General features: G+C 42.0%; 1 protein-coding gene across 2 annotated transcripts in view; it reads right to left on the bottom strand.

Annotated features, from left to right (window-relative positions):
• cntfr (ciliary neurotrophic factor receptor) overlaps positions 1–8,886 on the bottom strand; it is a 254,053-nt gene extending 245,167 nt beyond the window's left edge. The window contains exon 1 of one of the 2 annotated variants that reach the window (XM_038733847.1): positions 8,362–8,886. The gene's annotated coding sequence lies outside the window, so the exon portion shown is untranslated. Of the gene's footprint in view, positions 1–5,955; positions 6,213–8,361 lie in introns of those variants that run through there. The other variant, XM_038733844.1, reaches the window with a different exon arrangement.
• Between the last annotated feature and the right edge of the window lie 4,128 nt (positions 8,887–13,014).

Genomic DNA, 13,014 nt, shown 5'->3' with positions numbered 1-13,014 from the left:
AGGATGATATAGGCTTACTTTCCATTTCTTGGATGTGACTGCAAGCTACCACATTGGGTTACCATCTTGGAACAGAAAAGCGTTGTTGTTCCCAAAGTCGGAAATAGTAGGAGGTTTTCCCATTCTTTCTTTTCAGCCTCTATGACATGGATGCAGCATAACAACACACAATGAGCTAATTTGCTTTAATCATTATTTTCAACATGCCCTGAGCAAGAAATGTGCATATGTGCCTAATGAAAATAAAAACATATAGTAAAGTTATTCTATAATAATGAGCAGTAAAAAAACTCACAATAGACTGATGGATGGATGGGTGGGTGGAGGAAACACAACACACATCTAGTGCCCCAAGAAATGGTTGATGATTCTCTCACAAGTTTCATCATGTATTCATGCACTGCATACATCCTGGTACTAAAGCCTGGAGGTACATTTACTCTGCTTATCCTCATGATGCACCGAATATACTGTACAGTGTGTCTAAGGAAATTATTTTTTCATGTTGAATGAAAACACTTTATGTGCTAGAATACTAAAATAAGTGCGTGCGTGTTTTATTAGTGTATATAGATTAAAGCGTGCGGATGCTGTCAGGTTGCATGTTGGCCCGTTGGTACATTAAGAGAATGCAAATGCACCTCTGATGGCCATTAGCTGTGGGGGAAATGCACTTTGAAGGAGGTTCACCCCCTACAGAGGAGCCAGCATTTCTGTGTGCATGTGCATGTGTGTAGAGGAGTAGGGGCTAGTTTGACTGTTGGTGAGTGGGGGGGTGGGGGGGTTATGCATATTCATAAAAGGGTTTATCCATTTCCCTCTTTTTATCCCCTTTGCTTTGAGCTTCAAGTTGGAGTTAGGTGTGAAACACTTCTATTGCCTAGGCTGCAAGAATTCTACAAGGGTTCAGTTGAGAGCTGTCTAAGGATGAAAATGCAGCAGAGGCATGCAGATATACACACACAAGTTGAAACACACACACACACTGACTCACTAGCACACACGAGATGACAGACAAAAAGCCAGACTGACGGACACTGACTCACGTGCAGAGAAACAGGCAAATACAAAAAGAGAAAAAAAAGGCGACACAAATTAGGAGGGAGCGCAAATATACAAGTTTAGAAAAGTATCTATTAACACACAAGCAGAGAATCTCACAACCACAAACCGCCAAGGGTTTTTTTTTAAATAAAATTTTCACAACTTTCCGTAATTTAAGGTCCTGAGCCATAGTTAGAGGGTATGAGTTACGGCACTGGAGAGTGGTTTAATATCTGCGTGTCCTCTCCGTATTAAAAATGTACAAAGAAAGCACAAGAGTTTTTTGGATTACCGAAATAATTACACACTGAGTCCCCCTCGGAGCCAGATCTTCTAGCTCGTGGTGCAGAGAGGAAACCCGTTGTAAAATGCGGATCTCTGAAATGCATGTGAGGCGGCTTAATTGGGGCAAAATCTTAAACAAAATCTTGTCATGTTTTCAAACCCTTAGGTGCATTTAGATAAAAGCACACAGCAAGTGGCATATCTAACTAAAGAGAGAGAGAGGGTAGACGGAGGAAGCGTGGGAGCTGTGCGTTGCCAGAGAGGAGCGCCAGCTTTCTTGGGTCTTCGCCGCCGTTTGGAGGCTTGTTGCGTACAAAGCTCCTTCCTGCATTTGTTTCACAGACAGAGGCAAGTAACGTGTCTCTGATGCTTCCATGTACACACAAATAAGCCTAACCAAAACTTCCTGTTTATTTCTTACCTTCCTTACTACTCTAGCCTCTCTCCCTCTCACTTTAGCTCTCTCACCCTCTCCCAGTATTGGGGTTCGAAAGTATTTTGTCAAATCCAAATCCAGTGAATCAGCTTATCAGATCCGGATCCGTTTGATTCCCTAATTAAATCTAATCCAGTTCAGCTTTTAACATTTCCAAGTAATTAAAGTAATAATGACAAAAAAGATTCTGTTGAAATGTGTAATCACTTTTCATTGGTTAAGATGGCAAAGAATTAAATTTACCCAGCTGTGGCAACAACTGGAGAATTAGATGAGTAGCATAATGGGATTTTTGATTATACATCTGACAGTGAACACAGGTTCAGCCTACTTAGTCTTGTACACCTTACTTAAGCTACTTGCTGATGAGCATAAATTGTTGATATATCCAAGTTTAAATGTGAGACTCCGACTACTGAAACTGACATGATGTGATCATTTCCGCTGGTCTCGCTGAATTGCAAAAGCACATCGTCCACTTGCGATTGTAGAGTGTTGGTTCTTTCGCTCACAAACGTGTTTTCGAAATTACTTTTTTGCTCCCCCCCACCACCAAAAACAACTTCAGAACCCCACCCTCCCTCTGTCCTCCAGAAACTGTTTAGTTTTCAAGGCGAGAAAAGTCACCAACTCTCTCTACCTCCGTACCTCCCTACTCCTCTCCACACCGGCTTCCAATTTGTAGCTTTTGTGTACGTTACAACAGTGAGATTCAGAGCCACCCCCCACCCCTCCCAGCCCGGACCTTCTCTGATCAGGCCCACGCTTGGACATCTGTCGGAGGATGTTTACCCAGGCAGTAAGTATGTTAGGGGAAATATTATCCTAGTTTTACCTTACCTTTCTTCTGTCTGAAGCATAAACACCAGCATTGCGAGGTGGGGATGGGAGAGGAGAGGCAAGGAGAGAAAAAGAGAGTGTAGGGAAGGTAAGACAGAGTGGACCTGAGAGAGCAAAAAAGAAAGATGAAGAGAGAAGGAAGGGTGAGGAGTCAGCAATAGAGGAGGAGGGTTAGCAAGGGAGGGAAAGAAATGTGAAGTAAATGGATTGGAGAAGATATATCAGGGGTTAAAGAGGGAAACTTTAGAGACAAAAGTCGGAAAGGCGATGAGAGAAGGAGAAGGAGAGAGACAGAGAAATCAGTGAAGGAATGGAGCGTGGAAGAAAGGTAAAGGAAGAAATAGGAGAAAAAGAATGACAGGGGAGAGAAGAAGAGAAGTTCAGAAGTATCTAAAGCACAGTTTTAGTTGCAGCTTAACAGAAATACACATACTTTTATAGCAGTCTTAAGTTAATCAACCCTGACATTTCTCAATCAACTTTTATCTCTCAATTCCTTGAAAATCACTTTAAATTGTCCCCCTCTCTTTTACTCAGTCTTCAGAAACTGTAAGTACCATTCTTCAATTCAAGGACGTTTTATTTCGCAAGGTTAGAATAGTAACTCTTTTTCCTGCTCTAGTGAGAAATGACATTCATTTTCTCTTCCAAATTTGTCTTAATAAGAAGATGTAAAACTGAATGAATTTCAGGGTCATGCTCCAGCACGTCCACGCAGCTTTTTATACTCTTTTCAAAATCAATATACAGTTTACATGCATCTCTGTCTGGTGCTTGGCATACAGGCGTACACAGACGGGCACACAGATGCTTACAACACAAACACAAGCCTCCCTCTTTTCTCGTTATCTCTCTTTCTCTCTCTTTCTCTCTCTCTTTCACTCACACACACACACACACACACATACAGGCCTCTTTCCGTCTGGTGTTGCTTCCAGCCTAAAACCAAACCATGTGTGGGAGCTATCCTGTGCTGGCCTAAACTGTATGCCCTGGTGATAGGTCCATCCACCAGAGAGGGGCTGGAAAGACGTTTACTGTCCGTCTATTTGCTCTCTGTCTGTTTTCCTGTCTCACTATGTGCCTGTTTCGGGCTACGTGACACTCGGTTTGCTTTTGACAGCAAGTGTCTTTGCTCCCGCTCTTTTAATCCTGTCTTTCTTTTTTACTTTTTGCCCATTTTGCTGGTTAATCATTACTGTCTCCCTCCCTCTGCCTGCCTGCCCTCCTCTGCTTGCCTCTGTCATTCTTATTTGTACCCCTTTCTCCGTCTGTCTGCCTGTCTGTCTAGATGTCTTTCCCTCCCTTGAACTCTTTCTGTCAGTCTTTCTCTTTGCAGCCCCTCCCTCCCCCCAGCCTCACATCTCTCCCTCCCAATCCACCACCAACTAGGCATGAAAACGGTGCTCCATTAGGAGTGCCTGGGCTAAGCCCAGTCTGACACACACTGCTTTGATCAGCCGTGAGCTGGGCTAAACACCCCACTGAACTCCCAGTCTGAGGAGGGGGGTGTTAAGGGAGAGCAAAAGTAGCGAGAGTTAGCAAGAGATGGGACTGCGAAGATCAAAACAGATAAATGAGATGGAGATGGAGACACAATAAAAGGGAAACACACAGACTGAAGAGAGAAGCTCAATTTCCCAACCTTTCTTATTGCTTAGTTTCCTCTCTCACGCTTTTACTATTTTTACCTTTTCGTTTGTCCACAACCTCTAGGTAGCTGCTGAAATGCATCACTAACAACCTCTGCAGGTGCACAACTCATAGAAGCTCAGAGAATGACGAGAGTGAAATAACTAATTAAAAAAACAAAAAACAAGATCAGATCAGGTGTCTGATTATTAGCAAGTCCCCCAACAAATCTTTTCAGCGTCTCTCTCAAAGGGCAACATGGCTGTCTTATCTGTTAAGTAAATATTGTACCAACTCCAACACACACAACACATGTTCTCTAAGAGCAAAAATGAGTAAGAGAGAAAAAGACAAGCCCAGAGAGAGAAGATATATAGACCAGACCTCCATAACTGACAAAGGTAAAAAAAAACAAAAAAAACAAGAGCCAGCGCTTTCCACATTCAGGCAGGCAGATACTAAACCAGCAGCAGCAAAAGGACAAAAAGCTCTCGTCTTTTTCTCCCAAGGAGTGAAGAGAAAAGGGATTTCCGCTCAGTGCTAATCAATCAGGCCGTGATAATGGCTCCCATTCCTAGCTGTCGACTGGAGGGGTCAAGGCATCCCGTGACCCAGCGCCCAGGGCCCAGGGGCCAAAGCCCCTCTCAGAATAGCACCCCAGGGCGGACTCCCTGGGCTAATTGTCCAAGCCAGTGTCAGCCTTTTCAATTCCCCCCACCCACCCTCCTTCCACTTTCTCCTTCATTCCTCTCTCTTTCTTTTACCCTTTCCCTCCCCTCCTTCCTTCCTCACAACTCTGCGATCCTCTCCCTCTCTACGCAACTGAAGAATCTACTGTGTACACCGGCATGTACCAGCGTGGGGGAGAAAAATGACACGACAACCAGCGAGGAGTTGTATGAAAGAAAAGATGGAAAAAGAGAGCATGTAGAGATTAGGAGACATGGGGCACTGAGGAGAGGAAGAAAAGTTAATGAAAAGACAGCGACAGGAAAGGATAGCGAGAAGTGGGAGAGCGTGTCACAGAAAGAGATCAGCGGCGGCAAATGAGCAGGGTGGGAAGTGAGAGGGAAGGATGAAGGGGTCTGAAACAGTGAGTCAGTAGGACAGAGGCCGATAGAGAGACAATTGGACAGAAGATATAATGAGGGGGAAGAGAGGCAGTGAGCCTGTCCCCCTCCCCAAAAAAACAAAACAAAACACATCACTGGAAACGAGTGCTGTGTTCTATCCCCTTCCATCTGCATATCAATGGGTTTCTATTAATCACAGCCCGAGCACCGTGTGTCTCAAGGAATCTGCTCAACATCAGTGCGGCTGACCACCACGATGCAGCCGGCATACAAAACACAAAAAGACAGAGAGGACATGCATGCGCGCACACACACACACACACACACACACACACACACACACACACAGCAAAGCACAAGAGTCCGAAGCAAACCCCCCTCCAGCTCGGCGCAATGACATTCTTCTCATTCCAAGCGCACGCAGCTAATTAACAGCGTTAGATCCCACAGACAGAGAGACAGATTGATGGAGAGGCTTCCCGATGTCACCTTTCTGTCTTTTTCCCCCCATTCACAGTCCCTTCCATCCAACTCTCTTTCCCCTCTCTCTGTCGCTGCCAGGTCCGCCTGTCACACAGCGCTAAAGAAGAGCAAAAGTGCAAAAATCTAAAATAAGAAAAATATAAATATCAATTGACTACTCACTGGGAACCTCCTCTTTCTTGTATTTCTGTTTTTTTTCTGTTGTTGTGCTGATCTGTCACTCCTTATCCTCTTCTCCACTGTGGCAAGGGGAGTGTGTCTATCCCGGTGTGTGTGCGTTGTGTCAGTCCGATAGAGAAAAGTTGCCGTCTGCGAGCATGAGCGTGTGTATGTGTGTGTGTGCGTGCGTGAAAGAGAGAGGGAGAGAGAGAGAACGTGTGCGTCTGTCTCTGTGTCTCGCACTGCTCTGAGTGAGAGAGCCGAGGCTGTTTTAAACAGGCTGCTCTCCCCATGTGACCAGCCCAGCCACAGGCAGGAATACATTACTGAGACACACACACACACACACACACACACACACACACACACACACACACACACTCTCTCTCTCTCTCTCTCCCCCTCCTTCTCTTTCTCTCTCTCTCTCTCGCCTATACACACCGTGTCCACAGTGCACCCCCTAGCCACCGCTCAGGGTAGTGGAGGGAACAGCCCACACACATAATTTGGGCACACACACACACACACAAACACACAAAAAAAAACACAGCACGTACACACCACATTGACAAACTGTGATGGCAAGTGGCAGCAATAGGAGTTCACACTATGCATGTGTTCAAGATGTGCACGCAAACACACACAAACACTAATTCGGTGTATGGACAGTGTTGATGCCTTTTGCCAAAACTTAAAGAGCATCCCAGTGAACACAAAAAATAAATAAATCTAATGCAATTAGAGACAATTCATCCAATTAAATGTTTTTTTTCAATGTTTCCGACTTTTCCATCTCTGCTGTGGCGTTGCTTCACACCTGGAAGCGCTGACCTTTTCAGTAATGGAAACCTTTTAAAGTTGACCTTCTGTTGCAAGGCTGATACAATTGCATTACAGCTATTACACCTTAAGGAACAACAGTGGAAAACGCCACAGTTGAAGTGTTTGCATTGAAATAAATATTGGTAGTTACAAAGAAATAACAAGCCAGTGCACAATATGGCGGCGTGAATTGAGAAGATGATAGATATTCTTGGGAGATACATCGATAGATGGCCAAGGCTACAAAACACCACAGACACATCATTCTTCTTTCTAACAAATGCAGCTGCTACAGCATTCAGACTGCGAATGTGCAATGGATAGTTGATCAGCAGCTGACACATCTATCAGTTCACGTTCAGGAACGTTCAGCACCACATTGCTGCATTTGAGAACCTTGAACTGAAATAGATGGCAACTGAAAGTCATTTATTATCACAATATCACCCAAGAGGGCAGTCTTTTCTGTGATTACAAGAACCATTCGCCACACCAGTTACACACAGTACCTACCTAATGTCGACACATCCAGGCCTGAGGCGTTTGAGTGCCACAGCCCATACAAAGCTATGTGACTCAGTGTTTTAATCTGAATTGGCTATGTGAGCTTTATGCCCCCAGTAACTTCTTTTTTTTCACCACACCACTATCTGGCGTGTCTCTTACAACATTGGGAAATAATGACATGTGTTACAAAGTTAATTACCGAGATCTGGGTATGCGGCTGGATTACTGAAAAGAAGTCAGAACACCAGCTGTCAGACAATCATACGCGGGTTTTAAACAAACCCAGAGGTTAGCCAAACGTTTTGGCACAGGAGGTGAACAGTAAAGTTATTACCCACACTGTCTGTTGCAAACATCCATCACAATTTATACAGTGACGTCTGTGTGTCCTGTAGTTGACTACACACACAGTTGTTCCTGGTCATTGAGGGACATATGGCAAACTAAGTAGAAGATCAGACCTAATCATATAAGTAATGTTTAACTTAAATAAAACGTTTTCCATCAGAATGCAAATAAGCTTTTTTATTATCATAGGCGTCTTTACAAATGAACATAAACAGAATTGCACAATGTGCTTCACACTCCATGAAACATTCAAACAGATTAATATGCCTGCTTTTCCATTAACACCATCTCAAATCACAGCAATTTCTACTAATGATAGCACCTGTATTCATTTAGATTGAATCCTAGGCTTTGTTATTGCAATAATCATTAGAGGCTGTCACCCTATACCTGCATATTACAGACCACTGGTAAAAAAATAAATAAAATGGTTTAATTTACCATGATTGCACCTGTTGCATGTGCTCTATATCAGGGAAAGACAACCATATGCCATGGAGTGAAAGGCCTGCTGAGGTTTAATGAATTACTACATAATCACTTTCACTCTCTACTTGAAGATGCTTTCATCAGTTAAAGGCAGTAGGTAGGCAAGAAATAAACTGCACACAGTTGGTAGAGTCCACAGAGGATGGATGTCTACTTCCGTGCAGTACAAGTACAAATTCATATATAACACATCAAAAGCACAATATTTCCACAGTTAAAACACAAAGCTGTAACGTTACTTACCATGATCCTTCCAGTCTCTCCCAAAGATCAGCTGCCCTAACTAGGTCTGGTTGTGAAACATGGCTCCTCTATTTTTTCGTTAAAATGTTCTTAAATGAGGAAGAGGAAAAGTCAGGCAATGTGTTGATGCAGGCTGAGTCAATTTAATTGACGCCCGAGGCAACGCTAAGGTTACAACCTTCACGCTGTAAAGTTAAAGTTATTCCAGCCATTTCTTCTACTGTGCACTTGCACATTTGCATTTTTTAACTCTTGTGACGCTATAAACAGATTCACTGAGATTTAGCAGTCCGGGGAAGTGGTGGCAAGCAGTCCCAGCAGAGAAGCAGAAGCTACCGGTGGTGATAGTGGGCTCCACATTAACAGCGTTAGCCGCTAAAGGTGTCAGACGCGACGTTAGCTAGCGTATGTGGGAATGATATCTCTAAAACAAAACACCACCCAGGGTTTTCGCCAGTTTTAGTTGGACTTCCCACCCGAAATTTATTCTCAGGTGCTGCGGCATGGAGTTCTACAGCTGGCATACACTTTCCGTTACGTGAAAAAAAAATGCTGTCTAACGGTTTTCAAAGTTTGCAAGCTAACTTGATTTAAGTGCAATGCTAACCACTTCCATAAATGAATGACGTTAATGACTGGACAAAATAACAATACAAAGTTCCGCATAACCGACTCTCCTGCACAATTATATCTTAATTATTAAATATTAAGTTATTATATGATAATACAAATAATATACAACAATAAATACATATTATATACATAATATAATAAACATTATAAAATAATAATAATATACAATAAATACATTTTAGAATTATATGTATAGCTATTTCCACTTTATTGAGCAAAAAACTACGCTGGCTCTCTTACAGGTGATCAAGTACCACAGTTAAAGATACTGTCAGTGTCAATTGTGATCACTACCATGCTATTACCAGAACATGAATTAAAGAAGCCAGAATTTACCACATCTGCTGAGCTTGCAGCTACAGTTTTGTAAATTACAATATACAGTTGCTGTGTAGAGAAACCCAAAATCCTGTCAGAGAGAACTGAGTGGCAGTAAATATAGGGCAGCTCTACGCTGAGGTGAGAGTTTCGCTCCTTTGATCCCAGACATGAAACCAGAGCTCTGCCTCCAGGCCATGGATTGACTGATTTCAAATGCTCGCTAAGGTGAACATCAACAAATTATCATAGGCCCCACCTGACAGACAAACGCCTTCACTTAGTTTTGAAAGTATCCACATCTCAGCATTGCGATTCAAGAGCATCAAATAAAAGTTGCCACAGTCTGGCTCCATTTAGGGCAAGTAAGTCAGATAGTCTCTACAGACCCATCTCCAAATACCAGGCAGGCATCCATGTGCCATATTTGGGACTGTAAAGCGGGTTACCTTGCTCGTGTGAGAGCACATTCAAAAATAGTTTCTTTAAAGTCGAGATAAGTCAATCAGCCCTTCAGCATCTTGACTTACTGCAGGCGAGAGATGGATCAGTCAGTCACCCACATTAATTGGGGGGGTGTCGGCAGCATCTCCCTAACACAGATTGCTGTTTAATAGCTGACCCTGACCTCCCTTAAGCACAGCTAAGATTAAGTTTTTAGTATCACATCATCATTAGCACCATAGTAATTATAGCCTGCTAACATGTGTACATCTTTTTAAAATGCAAATAACATGTTCTTACAAAAACCAGAAGTAGATGCCCCCAGGGATTGCATGGAAGAAAAAGGCCGTACTTTGAGACTGAAATTTCATGTTGGAGCTGCATACACTTGCCTACAGCCAGGATCGGGATCTGATTCATTCGACCCCAATACAATGGAAGGGTCAAAGGATGTTGTATGTCTAGTTTGAAGTCCCAAACTGAGTTTAAAAAAATCTGAGTACTATTTTCGCTACAAAGTCTAATCATTTTTTAACTCCAGAAAGAGTAGGTGTTAACAAGGCAACATCTAACGGGGACCCAAATAAAGAATAAATAACAGATAGAACAGTACTACAGCTATGTCCTGTGTTTTATACTCATAAGATATTACATTATGGACAGTGTTCAGGGGTATGGAACTGAACTAAACCCAACATGTTTTTTGCAAAATGAGATAGACTGTATATAAGAAGTGGACGTAATCATCGTGACGTTGGTTAGTGGACTGCCGTTTTGAAGCCTCGAGTTTGGTGTATAGGCCGCCGCCATGTTGATTTTTTGCAACCAGCAGCACTGGAAGTGACCATATTTGGACAAGACGGCATAACTAACAACCGTGTGTGGAGCAAGCTAGCATGCTTAGCTTAATGCATCTGTAATTAACTGTCATTTTAATAGGGCTGAACATTTTGTCTAGCGAAACAGCCAAATGTGAACAGCCAACTCCTAATAAGCTTTTTCAACGGTGCTTATTAAATTTACACAGTGCTGTGTGTACGAGCCACTCTAGCCTGATTGACAAGTCACCATGGTAACGACTAGTCAATCACAGATAATCCCGCCCTGAAGCATACTCTACAGGTCTAATTTTCTCTAAAAAGGACGTTAATTTACTAAATTAACATCATATTGTATTGAAGAAGACATGAATCTAGTGATTGAGAACATAAACTAATTAGGAAAGTGTTTACTGAGGTAATTATTCAGGTGAGAAGAAGGATCATTTTACCATTATTTCTAATGGAGCCGGACTTCTTTTCGCAACCAGAAGAGTCTCCCCCTAGTGGCCGTTCGATAGAATGCAGGTATAAGGGACATCCATGTTCGCATCATTACATTATTTAATACATACATTCATTAATTTAGCTGAAGCGTTTATCCAAAGCAACTTTCAATTTGCTATATATGTCAGAAGTCACACACCTGGTCTGGAGCAACTAGGGGTTAAGTGTCTTGGTCAGGGACATATTGGTGTATGGGTCACAGTGGGGAGTTGAACCCGGGTCTCTCACACCAAAGGCATGCGTCTGATCCACTGCCATCACCATTTGCTGATCGGAAGCTTCCCACTTGATTGTGACATAGGGCTGCCAACATTTTTCTGCCTTGTAAATTTATTTAAATCCCATAATTGCATTTTACAGGAAAAAAATATATCTAAAATGTTAAACATATAATGTTCAGGACTAGAATCTCCTCCACCTCTTCACAACTGATAATTAACTTGAATTTTTAGTAGGCTACAACAGATTTTAATAATTGCCTGTTTCTTTTGAACTGTTTCTTGAGATGAGATTATCACTATTGCCATGGCACTCTGCATATCAGAACAGTTCAAAAACAACATTAGCTACAATGAAGCGTACATGTCCTTCCTGTAGACAATACATGAAAGCTGAATTTCAGATGAATGCTAATCTTGCCCTTAGTCCCTAAATGTCATCCTAATAGGTTTATATTAAAAGGAAATGGATAATTCACATTCACTGAGTGTGGTGAACAAAGTCCCTATTGTGAAGAAATCCTGAGTTTGAAATTGAATAATGTGAATCACAGGTCATGAGTTTATTCTCTGCCAAGCACTAATCCCACCCGTAGATAACAGAGTAAAATTAATGTTTGAGCAAAACTGATTCAGTCTCACTCAGTTCTCTGTAAGGTTTTAATTCTCAGTATATGCCAAACTCTGCCTCAGGCTTTGTATCTCATTGAGTATAATAACCTTAATGAAGGCATAGTGGATATTTAAAATACATGGAAATTATGACCTAAATAGGCTTATAAAGGGTAATTGTTGGAGTGAAAGGAAATCACAACAGAGATTTCCACAAAAAAATAATCATTGCATTCACAATATTGAAAGTGCAAGCTGTCTTTGAATCTCAGCTTGCAAATATATATTATCGAGATCTAAATGAATGGTTACACATTTTAACACTAGCTCTACTATCAAAGGTTGAGCCAATTAAAGAGATTCCTCAGGCTTTCTATTTCGGCACACTGAAATCTGGGGCTCTATGTTACATAGTTTTAACAATCTTTCAAATAGACATCAGTGTTCTATCTAAGCAAGCAACCTCTCAAGTTCCTGCCTATTAAACACACAGCTGTTTGGAAAAGCCATGAGAATCCTTACCAATTCCCAATTAGAGGCAGAGAGAACTGAAGGCTTGAACATGACTATTGACCTGGGGACACAGCTCTTTTAACTCAACAATGGTGAAATCCTGCCACATTAATGCATAATTAACCCATCAACCTGTAGAGAGACATACTGGACAATATAGAGACTTATTCTTACTGCACTATGTAGGCTACTTGCAGTGAAGGAGGACTAGAATCCAGCATATTCCTTGTGGGGCTACAAAGGAAATAACTTATCATGACTAATAATATTAGTCATAGTCATTTTGGTTTGATGAATATTATTCTTGTTTTCCAGAATGCTATAGCTCACTGCATACATGTAAAGTAAATAAAAAAAGTTCAGTGTCCAGTTCTCTACTGAGCTACCTGCTATAGCTCAATAAACTCCCCACTGGAAGGGTTTCAGGACAAGTATGGCGGATACAACTCGAGTCACATTATGAGCTTTATTGCGCACACATACACAATACTCATCCACAATCTAGCCTGAATGCTACCGCTACGATAGCCTGTTAGTTGGATATAAGTGAGCGTTAATTAGTCAGTTTTGTTAGGTTGTAAACCTGCAAT

The sequence above is a fragment of the Micropterus salmoides genome, unplaced genomic scaffold (assembly GCF_014851395.1).
Source record: "Micropterus salmoides isolate LMB-PRFRI ecotype aquatic unplaced genomic scaffold, ASM1485139v1 Ms_hic_scaffold_20, whole genome shotgun sequence".
Lineage (NCBI taxonomy): Eukaryota > Metazoa > Chordata > Actinopteri > Centrarchiformes > Centrarchidae > Micropterus > Micropterus salmoides.
Note: the sequence above shows the minus strand (reverse complement) of the source record. Positions and strands in the feature narration are given on the sequence as shown.